The following is a 21,684-nucleotide window of genomic DNA, read 5'->3' as shown; positions in this document are numbered from 1 at the left end:
TAACTTAGCTAAACTGACTTATTTTAACTCATGAATTTGCTTCGCAGGATTTCCTTATGGAGGCTTCTACATTTGTCTTACTTCCAGATCCTGAGAATTCGATGGGGTTGTAAAGGAGAGTTCTCTGTACACAGCCCTTTTCAGTGGTTTGGGAAGAAAGTCATGGCAGGGTTGGCCCTCTTCACACGTTTTCCTTTTCATTTCTGCCATCCAGTCTGTCAAATTTTGTTGCTGTTTTCCCAGATGATATCTCTTATTCCCACCTCTACAGTTTAAATCCTAGCCCTTTATGGTTATATCTCCCATTTTTATCTGAATATTTTTGTCCTCAATATTTACTGAAAAACTGTAACACTCCTGGCATTGTTCTTGGCCCTTTCACATACATTGGCTCATTTGCCCTCCTCACAAGTTACTCTGTTTCACAGCTGAGGAAACAAGGTTAAGTAATTTCCCACAAGATTCACACAGCTAAACCTAAATATCCATCAACAGAGGCATGGATAAAGAAGATGCAGTATATATATACAATGGAAAATTAATCAGCCATAAAAAAAGAATGAAATAATGCCATTTGCAGCAACATGGATGGACCTAGAGATTATCATGCTACGTGAAGTAAGCCAGACAGAGGAAATTAAATACATGATACCACTTACATGTGGAATCTAAAAAAAAAAAAATTGATACAAATGAACTTATTTACAAAACAGAAATAGACTCAGACACAGAAAGAAAAGACTTATGGTTACCAAAGGGGAAAAGGTGGGGAGGGACAAATTAGGAATTTGGGATTAACATATATACACTATTATACATAAAATAGATAAACAATAAGGACCTACTGTATGGCACAGGGAACTATATTCAATATCTTGTAATAATCTGTAATGGAAAAGAATCTGAAAATATATATATATAAAATACACACACACATATATAACTGAATCACTTTGTTGTACATCTGAAACTAACACAACACTGTAAATCAACTATACTTCAATAAAAAATTTTTTAAGTTAAAAAAGTTAAAGATTCACACAGCTAATAATGTCAAAGCTGAAATTCAACCCAAGTCATCCTAACCCAAATGCAAGTCTCTTTCCATCAACAGCTGTGCCCATAATTCAAACATTATAGTTGAAGACATCGTCTCCCGAATTTTTCCTTTTTTTGTTAAAGTTATTGTGACACAGTACTGCTCATTTTATTTTTACTTATTTATTTTAAAATTTATTTATTTATTTTGGCTGCGTTGGGTCTTCACTGCTGTGCGTGGGCTTTCTCTAGTTGCAGCGAGCGGGGGCTAATCTTCGTTGCGGTGCGCGGGCTTCTCATTGCAGTGGTTTCTCTTGTTGAGGAGCACGGGCTCTAGGCACGCGGGTTTCAGTAGTTGTGGCACATGGGCTCAGTAGTTGTGGTTCGCGGGCTCTAGAGCGCAGGCTCAGTAGCTGTGGCTCGTGGGCTTAGTTGCTCCATGTGGGATCTTCCTGGACCAGGGCTCGAGCTCGTGTCTCCTGCATTGGCAGGCTGATTCTTTACCACTGTGCCACCAGGGAAGCCCCTCCTCTGAATTTCTACCACCCTCAGTGGGGCCCCATGAGATCCATGGAGGCAGGTGGGGTCTTTTTTACTACTCATTCAACACATACTTATTGAGCTCCTACTCTGTGTCAGGCACTGCTCTAGGTGCAGAGCAAATGACAGGACGCAAAACAAAGTCCCTTGTGGAGCTTATAGTCTAGTCAGGGGAGAGAAAAAACAAACACAAATAAATATTGTCTGGCATTGATATACATAGTCATAGCCCTAATGCTCAGCAAGAAACAAAGAAGCAGATGTGCCTCTTTAAGGAGAGACTAATATCACAGTAAATCTATTCTTACTAGGACAGGACAAAGGACTATTAGTTTTGAAAGTGAACTCCTTCCTTAAGAAATGTACCAGAGTTAAATATTCAAGCAGCACAAATATGTATTATAAAATTCAGATGCCAGTCTTTTGATTTCCAATAATTCATATTCATGCTCAAGCATTTTACTTGTTGCATCCTGTCTTCATTGTTCCTATTATAATATTTAAGTTGTCATCATTTCATATTTACTACAGATTCACAGCCATCAAATAAGAGCATCAAAGGGAAGCACATGCCTTCCCTCCACTAGATTAATCATAGCAGCTCAGTTGCCCTGCGGGGGTAAGAAGCCACAGCAAAGACCTGCTTCAGAGAACCAGCCTTCTCGGGGGACAGCAAAAGTTCCCATAAACGTCCCATTCAAAGTGCTCCTGGGCCTCATTATAACATTATCCTAATTTGTTTTCATTATAACAATAGGACTACCTGTTAAGATCTTGTTTATTTATGTGTTTATTCTCAGTATCCTTCCACATCCAAGTAGAGACTTTGTCTTGTGACTAGAAACCACTGGATACCAAAGAGTATACACCCAATAGTTATTCACTGGATGAATGAGATTAAATGGAACAATGTCTTCACTACCAGATTTCTTACTGAACAAGATGGAAGTAGACATGAAAAAAGCCAGTATATATGAGACCCTCGGGCACTAATGTTGATGGCTAATATTGCTACAAATGTTTTTAACAATCTGTTCCCTAGAACCTACCAAGGCATAGGGAACCATCCCATCCTGTTCCCTCCACCAGATTTGATTCCTATCTTGGACTCCACTCTGGACTATAGTGCAGTAGTTGAAAGTAAAAGAGCAGGAATTACCCTTCGATCCTGTAAAAGGCAAATGTCCCATTATCCTTAGGCATACTCAATTCTTCTAGCATGAGACCTCACCATAGTAGAGAAAAAAAGGAAGCTGTGCTTACAAGCTGTAAAGGCTGGAGAAAGATGAATAGATGAGCACCTTTATGCCAGAGCTGCAAAGAGCTCTGAGGAAAGTGGGGGTAAAAATGATGGCTATAGCTGCCAAGACTAGACTCAAACACTGTAAACTATCAGAGTTAAGTAAGAGCCAGCTACTTCAAGACTGAGATACAGAAGCCAAAATCTACCTTGAGCCTCGGTCCCACCCACAAGGCTGTGTGACCTTGGGGAAATTACTTGAACATCTTAAAACCTCCTAATCTGTAAAGTAGAAATAATGATGTGAATGAGAGGTTGTGAGGATCAAATTTGTCAACAGAGATAAAGAGCTTACGACAAAGCCCTCATACTGCTGATGTTCAACTGATATTTCAACAGCACTAGTGTCTCCAGCAAGAAAAAATATACGATTCAGAGAGAGGATAGGATGAGATAAGCTTACTTTGCAGTAAAAGCCTAAATAAACCATTAGTATCTATTCAAGTTCTCTCTTAATAAAAACTACATCTTAAATTTCATTTCCACTTATTGTTTTATAGTAAAATAAAACAATTTAAAGCTAAGGAAATAGATGAAAAAATCCTTGAGTACTTTCTAGGCTGAATGTTTGCTAAGTATTTTATATACAGCATTTTATCTAACCCTCCCACAAGCCTATGAAAAAGCTGTTTTTATTCACATTTTACAGATACTGAGACAGATTCAATGAGGGTGAGAAAGTATTCAAGGTTACATAGATGTTAAGTTGTAGAGTTGAAATTAAAATCAAGTCATGCTGATCCCATAATCTGTTCCTGTCTACTGTATCATTCTGTCAAGATACCATTAATTTTAAACATCGTAAACTTACTTCATTCATTGTAAAATATTTAGATGAATCTCTTTGGATTCAAGCAATAGAGCTACTTCTCCATGATTAGTAAGCACTTAACCTTCTCAAAGAAAACACTGAATCTGCTGTTAAAAAACAGGTTACCCGTCCTCACTGAGGGACGAATTGGATTGGGAATGCTTAGTGTCTATTCCTGGCTGGATCATGAAGTCCACCCAGGTCAGGACTACATCAGCAGAGTGGAATAATGAAGGTCATTCTCTAGTCTAGATAACTCACACGAAAAGTAACATTTTGCGAGAAGGATTTCTGAGACAAACCAATTTAAAAGGATATGGTGTACCTTGGAAGATCCGCAAGGGGGTTACAGTAGGATAAGAAGGAACAGAAAGTTACAGACAGGGCCTCTCTATGAAGATCCTGGCTTTTTAACTAACTCTAAACATCTGTGAATCCGAACATATTAACTATTTTGTTTCTCATAAGAGAAAATCAATGAGACAAAAGTAAGACACACTTTCTTAATGAGTTATCTGTGACATCTGTAAAAAGTCTTTATAGACATAATCAAGGCATAGGTCAGCCAATGTCTTGCTAATTTACACTCACACAAAAAAGTGAGTACCAAGGATAACGCTGTGTAAATTATCAGACTTAAGTAAGAACCAGCTACTCTTGCCAGGAGAAGCATGAGGTTTAGGGTTTAATGTTCTCTACATAATTACATATATTCCAGACCTAACATTTTTAATGCAACCTCGAGCCTCTTGGTGAAGTCTTTTGCCAATCCTCAAGCTTTCACAGTCGATAAATATATATGTATGTCATTCTCTCCTGTCATTCATACACACATCCATACTACCTGATTCTAAGATGTTTAAATGGCAGCTAAATGCTCATAACTTGATGGAACTCATTCATTCAACAAATTCAATGCTTTGACACAGTGAGAGGCCTATATTTTATTGTAAATTGATTATTCACATTCCATAGAACTAAGTAAGATGTAACATTTCAGCTGTCACATCTCCATCTGCCAGTCATTTTTCATTAACTTTAAAAGAACTAGATTGTGTCCCCATATAATTATCTATCTTAGGATTATGAATGATTGAATAATAAAAATAATTCAAATTTATATGGTGCTTTCAAGTTTGTAAAACACCTTTCCCATACTCAGTATGATGGTTCCACAGTCTGATTCAAATTCTCCTTTATTTGTCTATATTTATGTGGCCTTTGACAAGTTACTGAAATTCTGTTTATCAGTTTCCTCATCTGTAAAATGAAGATAAAAATATCTGTGTTATGGGGTTAGTGTCGGGGTTAAATGATATTTACAAACGCCTATCATTAGCACATATGATAAGCTATAAAAGTGTTTGCTATTATTATTATCTCATTTGTGATTCACAGAAACTGTGAACTAGACAGGAGAGAGATTTGTATCTGTGTTATGTAAGTAGGAAAACTGAGACAGAGACATTAAGCTTTCATTCTGCCCTCTTCCTATATATATAGGATCAAAATTCAAGGTTTCATCAATTGGTTTGGCTTACTTGCAAAATAAAATAATGCTGGGTATTATTTTTAAAAACACTCATTGTTTAAAAACATTAGTTATTCATTGAGAAAATATTTAAGTCTCTATTAAATAAAGGCACTGGGCTTGGTGCTGTGAAATTAAAAAATAAGAACTTGAAATTAGACCACATTTTATTTATTTAGCCAAATTATACTTAATACGTATGAAAATTATTTGTTTTTTAATACCAAGAATGGTACAAATAAATTCTATAATGATGAGAATATAAGAAATTACTTAGTGGCACAACATGTTCATTGATTTCAGAGTTTATTGTAAAAATCATTACCTCACTTGTGGTTAGTTTTAAACTTCGCTGTTCAAAAACGTAATGAGATTTCAGTGGATTTCCCAGCCTTGTGTAGTTTTATTGGGAATCTCATTTCAGGTTTAGTAACAGTCAAAACTTAAGTAACAGAAGAATAAATGACAGGGCAAACCTGCATACTAAGGTCTGTATTATACCAGCTAGGTATTGTGATTCTTAATAGATTTATAAAATGCTCACTCAGATAACCCTTTTTAACCCACAATACACTAAATTTAAAATCTGTAACAAGTCAGCCTCAAGTTGAGCTGATATTGACCTTTTTATTCTCTGAATTTACAAAGGAAGATTTTACAGGGAATAAGATTGTAAAGGAGGGTGTGTTAGAACAAAAGGAAATTTTTTTTGGCCACACCCATGGCATGCGGGATCTTAATTCCCCAACCAGGGATAGAACCCGTGCCCCCTGCAGTGGAAGTGCAGAGTCCTAACCACTGGACTGCCAGGGAATTCCCTCAAAAGGAAATGTTTAAAATAAATTTCTAGTGCTATTTTTTGGAATGCATATGACATACTGTTTCTTTTTAATAAATATACCTTTTATCTCATGACAAGGCAATGGAATATTAGAAAGCAAAACATGAGCAACCACTCAACAAAAAAAAGGGAGGGAGGAGTGGAATGGTTCTTATCAGTTATATCCTCAGTATTACCTCCCCATCCTTAACTAAATAGCAGCCATGAAGTTTGGGAGGCCTTTCCCTACCCCCAGCTCCAGGTGTGGGTCCTGACTGGCCAATGACTATCATCAGCTCATGGCATTGCCCGGCACTGTGCTTAGTTCAAGGGCAGATAGGAGAATGAAGTTGGCCCCATCACAGTAAAAACCCAAGAGTAGAACAGGCTGCATAATTTGAGCATACCCAGGATAAAATGAAAATGTGGGGTCCCTTGGTCAAAAATTATTTTTATATTATTTTATTTATTTATATCATTCATAATATTTATATTATTGCTAATAATTTCAACAAGGCGACAGCAGAACATTAAACAGAGTATGGAGTCCGTCTATGCTCAGGGCTCTGTGCAATGGCACAGGTCGGCATGCTTAGGAAGCCAGCTGATCATCAGAGAAGAGTCCTCCCTCCAGGAACCTCTACAGCTCTCCACATAGGGACATTTGAGCAGCAGGCCCAGGATCTCTCTATAAATTCTGGTAAGAACTAAAGGTGATCAGTTTACGAGAGTTGGGGCCTCCGATTCAGTCTGAGGACTTCTGTTTTTGTATATGACTTGAACGTGTCAGAGGCAGAGATAACCAAACACACAAGCAACCCTGGCTTTGTCCACACATTCAAAGCATTGCATAAAAGCAGTGCCTCTTCCTGGGAAACCAGATGTGTCTGCACACTGCATTTCAACTCCAACTTGCATAGTCACACATTTCTCCAGGGAAACTGCCCACACTCGTGACTGGTGAGGGGCCCATGCCCTGCCCTTCTAAGTAGCCGCTTCTCTCCCAAGGTTAGCAAGGACGGAAATCATGGTCTAGTGCCAGTGTTCCAACTACTGTGCTGAAATATTTGCTGCCTTATACCTGCTTCTAAATTACAGTGTACAGAGCAAGGCTAATCCATCACAAGTCGGTCATTTTGAGTCCTTGATATGCAAAGAGTTTCTCAAAAAAAACATTAATGACTATATTATATCTTCACTATGGATCGATTAGGGGAATTTGGTCAGATTAAAGCTGAAGACATTTATTGGGCATTAAAGTTTTTCTTCTTTATCAAGAAGATATTAACAAGAAATTTTGGACTAGTTTCTTCCTAAGTGTTACCAACTATAGTAGATAATATCAATACATTTGTCAGATGATAAAAAGTAGGACTGTGTGTGAAACCTGGCCTTGAAAAATGTAAATTCTGAAACATCTCCACTCCCTGCCTTTTTCATGTTAGGATGGAAATGAAAATAACTGGAATAGAGGGCTCTGGGATAATTAAGCCAAAAAAGAGAAACATGGGAAGTTTAAACATGGAAATGAATGTAATGAGTTAGAATAGCAAAGAAGCAGAGTCAAAATGAGTAAGGCTGACCCAGATTCAAATGGGGCAGATATAATGTGAACCTAGAGAGGTGGAGATCTGAAGGGTGAAATGGAAGGCAAGAAATACCTGACACAAGGGGGCAATGTTGAATCAATTCTGCTTCTGGAGACACTGTAATTTTTTTCCTATAATTGAGAAATTTTTTATTATGAATTTTAATAATAATGAATTAAATATTTAATATAGGGTTTAACATATTGGTCTATAAAGACTTTGCTTTCTCTAGGTGATTTTCCTAAAACCATGAAGTACAGTATTTTAATTACAAACTAGTTAATATCAAAATTCCTTTGTACAAACAATACAGAGAGCAGCCCAACTCTCAATTATGGGAGCAAGTTTAAACTCTACTACAAATGGCACTAGAAAAAAAACACCTTATAAAAGATCCTGAGAAAATTGATAATATGTTGATAAGGTGAAAGAGGGCACATGTGCATTCATTGTACTAGTCTCTCTACTTTTGTGTGTGATTAAAAATTTCTGTGTAAAATGATTTTTTTTAAAGAAAAGATTCTGAAATATTGTTAACTAAGTAATCTGAAAGCCCACCCATTATAAACCTCCAGAAATTTTTGGTAAAATAAAACAAATGTTTTTACGTAAACAGCTGAACTCTCCATAAAGAAAAGGAAATCTCAAGATTGCAGAAATGCAACAGTGAACTGAAAACAAGAGCAGTGAGTATGTGAGATGACATCACAGGAATGAAGAGCACATGGGTGAACATTTCATGAGCACATATTGTAATGGCCCTGTCTTGGAGGAAGTCATCAGTCTCAACAAAGAGATGAGGCTTTGAATCCATAGGAAGTACAAATAGGAACTGAGGCCCCACACACAAACACAAAAAGCAGGAACTCAACTAGCTCAGCCATATGATGAGGGAGCTTGTCTGACTCTGCCTAGACTCTGATTTGACAAAAATCTTTCTTTGGGCGCTTCTTACTACAGCTCTGGCCCTCCCATGGGTTTGAATTTACAACTACACATGTGATCCAAGAATCCCCCAAGCCAAAAATTAACATAAAAATTGGCCCTGGGACAGTGATACCTTGGGGTGACTGGTCAAACCAAACACAAAATTGTCCTAAGTGACATGCCCTGAATCCAAAAAAGTTTATAATCTAAAGGCATAAAATAAACAGAAAACAATTCACTAGGGGAAGGAATAATAATAATCATTAGTCATAACCAGCAGCAATAATTGAAGTCTGAGAACTTCAGACAATTGAACAATCTGATAGAGGCTATTAAATAAGTACGAATAAAACAACTAAAGACAAAAAGGTAGTAATTAGGGCTTCCCTGGTGGCGCAGTGGTTGAGAATCTGCCTGCTAATGCAGGGGACACGGGTTCGAGCCCTGGTCTGGGAAGATCCCACATGCCGCGGAGCAGCTGGGCCCGTGAGCCACAACTGCTGAGCCTGCGCGTCTGGAGCCTGTGCCCCGCAACGGGAGGGGCCGCGATAGTGAAAGGCCCGCGCACCGCGATGAAGAGCGGTCCCCGCACCGCGATGAAGAGTGGCCCCCGCTTGCCGTAACCAGAGAAAGCCCTCGCACGAACCGAAGACCCAACACAGCCAAAAAAAAATAAAAATAAATAAATAAATAAAGTAGCTATAAAAAAAAAAAAGTTATAAAAAAAGGTAGTAATTAAAACCATTTGAAAAAAATGACACACTATAAATAAAGAACTAGAAGATTCAAAAAGAAACCAAATAGAACCTCTAGAAATGAAAAATATGTATGAACATTATAATTTAATTAGCAATAATCATGCCTTGGATAAACCTCATTGGCTATGATACTGCCACTGCACAAAGCTGAACATTATAATTTAAAACTCAGTGAATAGATTAAAATAGAATATTAGATACTGCTGAAGAGAGAACTAGAGAATTAAAAAATAAATCTGAGAAAATACACCAGAATTCAGCACAGAGATTTATAGAGATTGGATGAGAATGTCCAACATAAGAGTAATTAGAGATCCAGAAAGAGAGAATAGAAAATCAGGAGTGAGGATATATTCATAGAATTAATAGCTGAGAACTCTCCCAAACTGAAGAAAGACCTGAATCCTCAGATTCAAGAAGCACACCTTGTAAACAAGATATATAAAAAGATATCTACAATAATAAATGCTGGAGAGGGTGTGGAGAAAAGGGAACCCTCCTATACTGTTGGTGGGAATGTAAATTGGTATAGTCACTATGGAGAATAGTATGGATGTTCCTTAAAAAACTAAAAATAGAGTTGCCGTATGATCCAGCAATCCCACTCCTGGGCATATATCCAGAGAAAGCTCTAATTCAAAAAGGTACATGCACCCCAATATTCATAGCAGCACCATTAACAATAGCCGAGACATGGACACAACCTAAGTGTCTATCAAAAGATGAACGGTAAAAGAAGATGTGGTATACATATATACAATGGACTATTACTCAGCCACTGAAAAGGATGAAATAATGCCATTTGCAGCAACATAGATGGACCTAGAGATTATCATATTAAGTGAAGTAAGTCAGACAGAGAAATCCAAACATCATATATCACTTCTATGTAGAATCTTTAAAAACTGATATAAATGAACTTATTTACAAAACAGAAATAGACTCACAGACATAGAAAACTTATGGCTACCAAAGGGGATAGCAGGGGTGGGAGGGAAAGAGATAAATTAAGAGTTTGAGATTAACATATACACACTACTATATATAAAACAGATAAACAACAAGGACTACTGTATAGCACAGGGAACTATATTTAATATAATAACCTATAATGGAAAAGAATGTGAAAAAGAGTAAATATTATGTGTATATATATATATATAGAGAGAGAGAGAGAGAGAGAGAGAGAGAGAGAGAACTGAATCACTCTGTTGTACACCTGAAACTAACGCATTATAAATTAACTATACTTCAATTTTTAAAAAAGAAATCTACAATATATCCCTTACAGTGAAACCAGAAAGGCAAAAAATAATAATTTTTAAAGCATCCAAAGACGAAATCCAAGTTGTCTACAAGGAAACAAAAATTAAATTTGCATTAAAGTTTCTGATAGCATCATAAGAGTCCAGAAAAATGTGAAATAAATTCTTTAAGTTGATGAGTGAAAAAAAATTGTCAATCTAGAATTCTGTACCTAGTTAAACAATAGTATTGAGGTTGAAATAAGGATAATTTTAGACAAATAAAAACTGGAATAGCCTCCACTGAAAGAACTTCCAAGGAGTATATTTAATTAAGGAGAGAATTTAACCCAGAAGGAAGAAGCAGGATGCAAGAAATTATGGTGATTATTATATTATGTATATGTGAAATCTTTCATAATATTTGAAAAGAGTGTAAGAGCCTTCTTTGTTTAAACACTTTGTTAAATTGCTTCAAAATTTTGGATGTTGAGTACCACTGGCTACAGTATCTATTTATTCTTATAGAAACCAGAAACCTAGGGCTTACTGCCTCACTTCCTCAAAAACATAGAGAAAAATAAGAGTATCCTCCAAATTTTGAAATTTGGAAAAAGAAAGAAAGAAAGAAAGAAACCCTACATCTTGGATGCACAAAGGAAATAAGAGAGAAAATGATATAATTTAAGTTAAATTGTTAAGTTAAATTGAATTATTTTGATTTCAGAATTTTAAACTATATATTTGTTGCCTACAAATCCTATGTAAATCTTAATTAAGGTTTTATATTATTATAAGATATGCAAAACTTCCTACGTAATTTAGCTGTGAAATGAGGTAAGCAGAAGTGGAAATATATTTTGAAACAATTATAATGGTGATATCATTATTCAGTCTGTACATAGTATTGTTTAGAATCTTTAATAGCTATTTATATTATTACAAGGACATAGGTGCTTGTGAAAGGTGAAAGATGTGGGAAATACAGAGTAGTGCAAAGAAGAATATAAAAAGTTACCTATAGTACTATGACTCAGAAATAACCACTGTAAACATTTGGATATATATCATTACTGAAGTCAAACGACCTAAACACAACTTCCAGCTTCCTTACTCACTGCCTTTACAGATGATATTTAAACTCTCTCAACATTAATTTCTTTACTGTACCATGGGGGTATTAACATTATCTACTTAATGAGGTGTTCATGTAAGGTATATAGTACAATACTTGGCACACAATAAACTTGACTTATTTCACTAGTCTTTTTTTCTTTCATACTATATATCATATATACTTAACATAACATGAATATATTTAACATTACAATGCACTGTACATATTCAATGTACATATTATTTAGTAGCCTGCTTATTCACTCACTAATAGGTCTTGAACATTTCTACATATCAGTATGTATTCTTCCACAACATCATTTTTAATGGTTGTACATTTTTCCAACATATGATGGATTAAGAGGAAGAGGGGGAAGAAAAAGACTGATTAAAAACCCACAGGAAAGAGGGGCATGGACTTATAAATACTACCAAATGTAAAATAGATAGCTAGTCGGAAGCAGCTGCATAGCACAGGGAGATCAGCTCGGTGCTTTGTGACCACCTAGAGGGGTGGGATAGGGAGGGTGGGAGGGAGATGCAAGAGGGAGGAGATATGGGGATATATGTATAGCTGATTCACTTTGTTATAAAGCAGGAACTACCACACCATTGTGAAGCAATGATACTCCAATAAAGATGTTTAAAAAAAAACAACCCATAGGAAAGAAAACATAACCCAGAAACAAAAAACACAAACCTTTAAAAATTTTATATATTATAAGAAAGCAACAAGAAAATGAGTTTAACCAAACAAGAACTCAAAGACAAAAGAAAAAAACATTGGAATAAAAGAAAATGAGGCTAGGGGCTTCCCTGGTGGCGCAGTGGTTGAGAATCTGCCTGCTAATGCAGGGGACACGGGTTCGAGCCCTGGTCTGGGAAGATCCCACATGCCACGGAGCAGCTGGGCCCGTGAGCCACAATTGCTGAGCCTGCGCGTCTGGAGCCTGTGCCCCGCGACGGGAGGGGCCGCGATAGAGAAAGGCCCGCGCACCGCGATGAAGAGCGGTCCCCGCACCGCGATGAAGAGTGGCCCCCGCTTGCCGCAACTGGAGAAAGCCCTCGCACGAACCGAAGACCCAACACAGCCAAAAATAAATAAATAAATAAATAAGAAAATCCTTTAAAAAAAAAAAAGAAAATGAGGCTATAACACTAAAAATATTAACAGTAAAAATATTTAGATATAATAAAAATTAAAGAAACAGGATAATCATTATAAGCACAATTAAGAAGATTTATGTATAAGGAAGACAGCAAGTTAACAAAAAAATGTTCCTCTGAATCCAAGAACCCAAAAGTGGAAGAGAAAAATCTTGAAAGATTTTATAATTTTTTTTTCCTGAAATGAAGGAATAACTGAGTCTGCATATGAAAAGGGCAACCATATTTCATTATGACCTCAGAAGGATGGACATCAAGATATAAACTGTTTAAGTTAATAAGTTTAATAGAATTTTTCAAGAACTGGGCATCAAGTGTGTTCCCTGCTCATGGGTTGTCACTTCTTCCAGGCTTTTTTGGTGAACAGAGACAAACTGGTATGTATTTTTAAAGGAGGAAAAAATACTGAGTTTATACCGATATTACCAATTCAAAATTAAGATTATAGGGTTTTAATTTATTTGTTTTTATATTTGTACCTTTTTTCTCTTATGTTGAAAATGTTGGTTCCTGAAAACATGAATATAAATACTTATTTGCTTTCTCCTATAATGTGCAAGCAATAGCTTCAAAATAACAACCCCAATATAATAATAAGTCTACTTAATGGAAGCCTGAAATTGATTAAATATTTAAATGTAAGACCTGAAACCATAAAACCCCTAGAAGAAAACATAGGAAAAAAGCTCCTTGACACTGGTCTTGGCAAAGATTTTTCGAATAAGATGCCAAAAGTACAGGCAACAACCGCTAAATAAACAAGTGGAACTATATCAAACTAAAAAGCTTGAAAAGACAACTTATGGAATAGGAGAACATATCTGCAAATCATGTATCTGATAAGGGGTTAATAAGCAAAATATATAAGGAACTCACACAACTCAGCAGCAAAAAACCCTAAATAATCCAATTTTAAAATAGGCAGAGGACTTGAATAAACATTTTTCCAGAGAAGACATAAAAATGGACAACAGTATATTAAGGGCCAGGGCTTCAACATATGAATATTGGAGGGATACAAACATTCAATTGATAACATTCTAACCCTGGCCCCCAAAATTCATTGTCCTTCTCACATGTAAAATATATTCACTCCATCCCAACAGCTCAAAAAGTCTTAAATCATTTCAGCATCAAAGTCTAAAGTCCAAAGTCTCATCTAAATGTCATCTAAGCCATATATGGCTGAGACTCAAGGTATGGTTCATCCTGAGGCAAAATTCCTCTTCAGCTGTGAACCTGTGAAACAAGACAAATTATGTGATTCTAAAACAAAACGGGGGACAGGCATAGGAGAGACATTCCCATTCCAAAAGGAAGAAATAGGAAAGAAGGAAGGGGTGACGGGGCCCTACTTGAACACTGATGGTGCTAGATGTGTCCCCACATATTACCTGCCTTACCGCCTCTCGTGACTGGCTGGAAAATGACCACTTGGCCAACCCCCAAACTCTAGAATAAGCAAAGACTCTTGATTTAAGGTCTTCATTTCTCTCCCATGGCAACCCTCCCATATTATTTTTTCTATTTTTTGTTGACTTTCAAGGACACATAATATGGTAACATAGTTACTGTGGCTTGATAGCCATCAGATCATCATAAATCAGTCTCCTGAAATGTATATCCTAAAGGCCTTTGTCCAGTGCACATCTGTAAACATATAACCACAGCAGAAACAAACTCTCTGCCTTTGATTACTTAATAAACAATGGAAGAATTGGAAAGTAATTTCAAGGAGGGAATTGTAGAATTCCCGAACTCCCACTTCCTGAGGTGATAAAATTCTCATTAGAACCTATAAAAGCATGGTGGGCCTCCCCATAAAATTGAAAACAAAAGGCTCTGTTCAACTTATCTAAGACAATTATATATATTATGAATAAGTTTTTAAATCTAAGAATTAAACATTATAATCTGATTAAAAACGGAAACTCTAAGACAGACCTTTAAAATAAAACCTTTATAACTGTAAATAAAACTTGATGATGTTTAGAAAAATGATGTATTTATTATAGACTAGAAATAGTATGAATTAGCAATCTTCTCTTTTAAAGAATTAAGAACTGAAATGAATCATGTTTTCTTCGGGCTCTGAACCACTTTTACAGAATTTCTCAAGTTATAAATAATACATTCATGTCTCAAGGCAGTTACTAGACAATTGGCTACTTGAGGACAGGACTTCTATCTGACCCACCATTATAGTCTACAGAGCCAAACCCCAGAGCTTGGCACCCAATAAATAGCTGCCTAGGAGCGAATGGTGCTTCCCAGAATATTAACCTAGCCTCTCAGAAATTGAGATGTCTCACAAAACTTGGAAGGGTATATAGATGTCAGAGTGAGTTTACACCAATTAATATAATCATAAACAAGTACTGTGAGTCTAATCAATTCAAACACCACACGTAAGTATTAGGTTAATGATGCAGAGGAGCAAAAAAGAAGAATAAAATATGTTAACACTAAGAGACAAGGAATAGTTTGCATCAAATGTGAACTGTTGCAAAGCTCTTGGCTTGGAAAAGTCATTACCATACTCATTCCAACTACAAGTAAGTGAAAAGGCATATTCTCCAAAGACACAAGTAACAGCAAACAGATTCCCGCTGACGGGTTTCTTGCTCTTAGCACAAAATTGTACAAAGACCAAAAGCCTGCAATAGCAAATTGAAAGATACAGTGCCGATTTTCTTTCAGAACCACAGAGTAAAGTAAATTACACATTTTTAAAAAACTTTTATGTGAGAATCTGGCTTTTAAAAGGTCATTTTAGGGGCTTCCCTGGTGATGCAGTGGTTAAGAATCTGCCTGCCAATGCAGGGGACAGGGTTCGAGCCCTGGTCCGGGAAGATCCCACATGCTGTGGCGCAACTAAGCCCGTGTGCCACAACTACTAAGCCTGCACTCTAGAGCCCGCGAGCCACAACTACTGAAGCCCGCGCGCCTAGAGCCTGTGCTCCGCAACAAGAGAAGCCACCGCAATGAGAAGCCTGCGCACCGCAACGAAGAGTGGCCCCTGCTCGCCACAACTAGAGAAAAGCCCGCGCACAGCAACAAAGACCCAGCGCAGCCAAAAATAAAAATAAAATAATTTTTTTTAAAAAAGATCATTTTTGTCCTTGAATTTGATCAGGACTGTTTCTGCAATGCTGTTATCTGCTACTGTTTTTTTTTTCTGTACATGGATCACGTGTATGGGGCTGTTCTTCCTCAAGAGGAACCTGTGATAATGAATCTGGAGAAGAAAATTTTGAGCCAAAAACTTTTTTGATGTGACAATTTGACTCTTGTTTGCTATAATAATGTATTATAGGCACATTACCTTTGGCGGCAGATGTCACCTGTGGGGTACCGCGGGATTCATTTTGGAGAGGGGGTCTGGAAATCTTGCCCAAAAATCTTTGCAATGGGAGGAATGGGACTGAAGCTAAAGGAGAGCAAACCAGGTACTGCTCCATTATCCCTTTCAGAAGCCTAGCTCTGCAAATGACTGAGTTTGCTCTCTCTGGGAGGAACCCAATACATCCCAGGGACAGAGTCATCTACAGATGGAATGAGGAAGAAGAAAAGGAGAGTGGGGAGAAAAAAAGAGAAAGAGGGACTCCATACCTACATTCAAATTCCTTTCTCCCTCTCCCAAGAATTATGCAGATCTTTATTAGAATGCTACCATGCCAGTCAGATAAGCAGGCAACAATTATTTAAATGCTTCACTTGTTCTTCTTACATATTGATATTAGCCAGAGCCCACGTCTGAATCTCATAACTGTTCTTTAAGCCGAAAGAATATGACTTGGTATATGGAGAGGGCAACCAACTATACTTGAACCTTGGAGTCTAACACTGGTGGCCAGCAGAGCACATAAGGGATGGTGTCCAGGGTCATGACTACAGTAAATTTTGGAGTAGCAAATTCCCAATGAAGTAGTTTAGGCAGTCCTCAGACTCTCCTAGTTACCAAAAAGAAAACAAAAGAAAAAAAAACCCCACCAGTTTCCTCTAAAGCATGTGTCCTTAATTATAATCCAAAGACCTCAATGGGCTTATACATAAAATTTTTGCTGTTAATCCCACTCCTGGGCATATATCCAGAAAAGATGAATGCTCTAATTCAAAAAGATATATGCACCCCAATGTTCATAGCAGCATTATTTACAATAGCCAAGACATGGAAGCAACCTAAGTGTCCATTTACAGATGAGTGAATAAAGAAGATGTGGTGGGGGCTTCCCTGGTGGCGCAGTGGTTGAGAATCTGCCTGCCAATGCAGAGGACACAGGTTCGAGCCCTGGTCTGGGAAGATCCCACATGCCGTGGAGCAACTAGGCCCATGAGCCACAACTACTGAGCCTGCGCGTCTGGAGCTTGTGCTCCGCAACAAGAGAGGCCGCAATAGTAAGAGGCCCGCACACCGCGATGAAGAGTTGCCCCCGCTTGCCGCAACTGGAGAAAGCCCTTGCACAGAAATGAAGGCCCAACACAGCCAAAAATAAATAAATAAATAAATAAATAATAAAAATAAAGGAATTCCTTTAAAAAAAAGAAGATGCGGTGTATATATACATATATGTAAATATATATGTATATACATATACATACAATGGAATATTACTCAGACATGAAAAAGAATGAAATAATGTCATTTGCAGCAACATGGATGGACCTAGAGATTATCATACTAAGTGAAGTAAGTCAGAGAAAGACAATAGTATATGATATCACTTATATGTGGAATCTAAAAAATAGTACAAATGAACTTATTTACAAAACAGAAACAGACTCACAGACATAGAAAAGAAGCTTATGGTCACCAAAGGAGAAGAGGTGGGGGGGGGGGATAAATTGGGAGTATAGGATTAACAGATGCTCACTACCATATATAAAATAGATAAACAACAAGAATTTACTGTATAGCACAGGGAACTATATTCAATATCTTATACTAAATTATAGTGGAAAAGAATTTAAAAATAATATATATATGCATATATATATGTATACATAACCAAAACACTTTGCTGTACACCTGAAACTAACACAATATTGTAAATCAACTATACTTCAATTAAAAGAAAATTGCTGTCTATGAAGAAATTGGATGGGAGAATAATAGCATCTCTATTTCCATTAACCTCCAATTGAAATTTAGCGTACTTAAATGCTTATCAATGCATACTTAAATGCTTATCAATGTAGGCAACAATCAGAAAAACTATTTAGAAATCATAGCTATTTTCATATCAACAATTACAGACATTTCAAAATATTATGTATGCTCATCCATATTATAAAATTACAGGTATTGACCTAGGCTAGATATCATTATTTAATATGTTAATAAATAAATACATGTATTACTATATCATGAATATATATTTCCAATATTTTGATAACTAGATTTTAATAAAATTGCCTTTCTTTTTGATTCTGTGTAATTTGTTTTAAGCACCAAAACATTATTCTGAGAAGGCACCTATAAGCTTTACCAGTTTGTCAAAGGAGTACTTGGCACAGAAAAGCTAAGCTCTGCTATAAAGCATCACTGTTTTTCCTGAGGATGTGACACAAACAGCTAGAACTCAGGTACCCTAAAGCAGTATTTCACAAGTTGAAGAATCGTACAGGCTTTTTCACAGGAAGAAATTATTCAGGTATACATAAAATTAAACATAAACCCCTTTATACCTACAGGTCTAACATACAATGAAATCAATATGTATAAATTAAACATAAATGAAACTACAAAACTAATAAGATTTAAATTAATTACATTAATGAATTAATATTAACAGTGTTCTGCTAAAACACCATGAATATGGTGCTAACTCCTGAAGCACAAGTTCTCCTGTATTTAGGAAGCTTATGCTACCATGTATCCCCGCTGAGTAAGTCTGTTTTTCTCTATTTTAACTGCCAGAAAGGCGTCCTTTGTACAACATGCCAGTACATACTTTAGTTCTGCAATTGAGAAGACTATCAAATCTGCCTCTGTTCCTTTCTTGATGGCTAGCAAATGTCTAAGAAATACAGCTTAGCAGCAACTTTATCATGAATAGAAACACAAATACAGGCACCAAAATTTTATCTCAGTACTTGTTATAAGATGGTTATCCAGGTTATGAAGAGTAGGTGTACATTATTTTTTATTATCATTGAAATGAAAGCATATATTTAAGAAATTCTTATAGAGAATTCTTGGGTCCCCCAGAAAAAATCTGAGGTCCCTTAGCCCCCAGATGAAAAAATACTGTCCAAAAAACAACAGAGGAATAATAAGTCATTCACACATCCAAATTTACACACATAAGCACAGATTCCCCCTCCAAACCGCACAGTAATCTACGGTCAGTAATGTAGAGAGGTGGGTACATGAATCTGAGAACAGCATAACTGACTTTCGAAGAATATAATTAAGACATCCAGGATTCCGCTCTGGACAGGATTAGAAAATGTCAGGGAAAAAGGAGAAGGGACTTTATCTGATTTCAGATGTCTAATTAGAGCCCCTCTCTCCATATTCCATCCTTGGATAGTTTCCTGATGAATAGTAACCCAAGTAAAACTTCAGGACTTGCTCTGATCCTCTTAGCTTCATATTCTTGCAGAACTCACTTACAAGCTAATAGAAATACTGTGTTAAAGAATAATCTTAAGGTTTCTGATTGGTGTACAAGCTTTCTACATGCAGCAAATTCGAAGTATGTGTTTAGGGCATTTTGGTACAGAGTTATCAGTGCTAATAAATCACTGCTATTTAGACAGTTTCACTGCCAATCCAAGTCATTTTATCTTCAGAGACTGTATAGTTCATTGAGGAAAAAAATTAAATGTAAGGTGAAGAATTGTTAGAAGAATGGTTGAAATAAATTATGGTATAATGAGAGTATGGAATGCTATTCAATCACTGTAATAATGAATTAGAGCTAAATCATTGTCTTAGAGATATTTACATGAAGTATTCTTGAGTGAGAAAAACATTATGTAGAAAACTGTACATAATAAATGTGATCCCATTTTTTGAAAATCAAAAATGACAAAAACACCTCTATGTGTATGTCATTCTGTATACAAGTTTGTGTATATATGTTTATATATGATTTATGAGCATGGAGAAAACTATAAAATCATACACACCAGGTTGTTAAGATGGGTTAACTGTGGGCAGAAATAAGGTAATATGATGCAAAAGGAAGAAGAATTGAAGTGATTTATGCAAAAAAAGGGGATAAAGTCTTCCATTTTAAAATAATATATATAATATGATCATATTTATTCACTACAAAAAGAAGCAAAAACAACTCCCAATGTTGGAGGAAATGAAAAAAAAGCAGTAGAGTAGATAAGGAAGGTAAAACTGATTGAGGGGTAGGAAATACTTCCAGAATGGCACAGTAAGACCCTCCAAAAATCTGTTCCTCCATAAAAACAGTAAAAACACTGGGAAAAAAATATCAAAATCAGATTTTTCAGAACTTTGGAATTTAACCAAAGGCTTGCAGCAGAGGAACATTTGTTCAAGAAAAATGGCTGAATCACAATGAGAACTATGAGCTTTGTAGCGTTTTTTGTTTTTGTTTTTGTTTTTGTTTTGGCTGCGTTGGGTCTTCATTGCTGTGCGCAGGCTTTCTCTAGTTGTGGCGAGCGGGGGCTACTCTTCGTTGTGGTGCGTGGGCTTCTCGTTGCGGTGGCTTCTCTTGTTGCGGAGCACTGGCTCTAGGCACGCGGGCTTCAGTAGTTGTGGCACAGGGGCTCAGTAGCTGTGGCTCGCAGGCTCTAGAGCGAAGGCTCAGTAGTTGTGGCACACGGGGCTTAGTTGCTCCACAGCATGTGGGATCTTCCTGGACCAGGATAGAACCTGTGTCCCCTGCATTGGCAGGCAGATTCTTAACCACTGTGCCACCAGGGAAGTCCCGCTTTGTAGCATTTTAACTTGCCATACTCCCATCACCCTCTCCTCAGTTCTACAGGAGCCTTGAAAACCAATGAGTTTGCAACCATGGTATCTATAAAAACCAGCAACCGAGGGTGAAGAATGGGTCTGAAGCTCCCCAAAAAGCCATCCCCAGAGAATTATCACCATTCAACTTGTCTAGAAGCTCCCTGGAAAGGATCCTTCTCAGTACTTGTCTTTACTTGATCTGACTCAGAGCTTTCTCTTTGCAAAAAGTTCTATCCCCAGGGTACGTGTTGAAAACAATCTGTGGCAATTGTTTAACATCACAGTTACCTGAGGCAAGGATACCTGATGTAAATAAGAGGCTGACCGAAACACTTAAAAGGAAAAACTAGGGAATGAGATGTCTGAAGAGGCCTTTGAAAAGCTCTGACATATTCCCTGGGATACTAGAAGGCCAGGGCTGTGCCTATATCCAAGAAAAATATGAAAAGCCAGTCACAAAAGCCACACCATTATTGTATGATGCCCTTTATATGAAATGTTCAGAATAGGCAAATCTATAGAGACTGAAAGTAGATTAGTTTTGGACATGGCTGAGGGAGAGGGGAAATGAGGAATAATGGATACAGCATTTCTTTTTGCAGTGATGAAAATGTTCTAAAATTAGATAGTGGTGATAGTTGCACAACTCTGTGAATACATTTTAAAAATACTGAATTATATGTGTTAGAGGTCAAATTTAATGGTATGTGGATTATACCTCAAAAACCTTTTGTAAGTGAATGAGAGGTATGATGTGTTTTCATCTGATATAGAAGATTTAGGAGCTGGTCATCAAAGAGCACAATGAGGGAACAAAACACTTTATGCTTTCAGCACATTAGCCCACTCTCATGTCACTTTAATTCCTGATTAGAGTTTCTAGGCTATTTTTTTTTATGCC

The 21,684-nt window shown here is 36.8% G+C and overlaps 1 protein-coding gene and 1 pseudogene across 4 annotated transcripts in view; both read right to left on the bottom strand.

Moving 5' to 3' along the window:
• CORIN (corin, serine peptidase) overlaps positions 1-21,684 on the bottom strand; it is a 261,407-nt gene that overhangs the window by 188,525 nt on the left and 51,198 nt on the right. The gene's annotated exons all lie outside the window — the stretch shown is intronic.
• LOC114237757 (U4 spliceosomal RNA) lies at positions 9,351-9,463 on the bottom strand (annotated as a pseudogene).

Source organism: Balaenoptera acutorostrata, chromosome 5 (genome assembly GCF_949987535.1).
Source record: "Balaenoptera acutorostrata chromosome 5, mBalAcu1.1, whole genome shotgun sequence".
In the NCBI taxonomy this organism is placed as follows: Eukaryota; Metazoa; Chordata; class Mammalia; order Artiodactyla; family Balaenopteridae; genus Balaenoptera; species Balaenoptera acutorostrata.
Note: the sequence above shows the minus strand (reverse complement) of the source record. Positions and strands in the feature narration are given on the sequence as shown.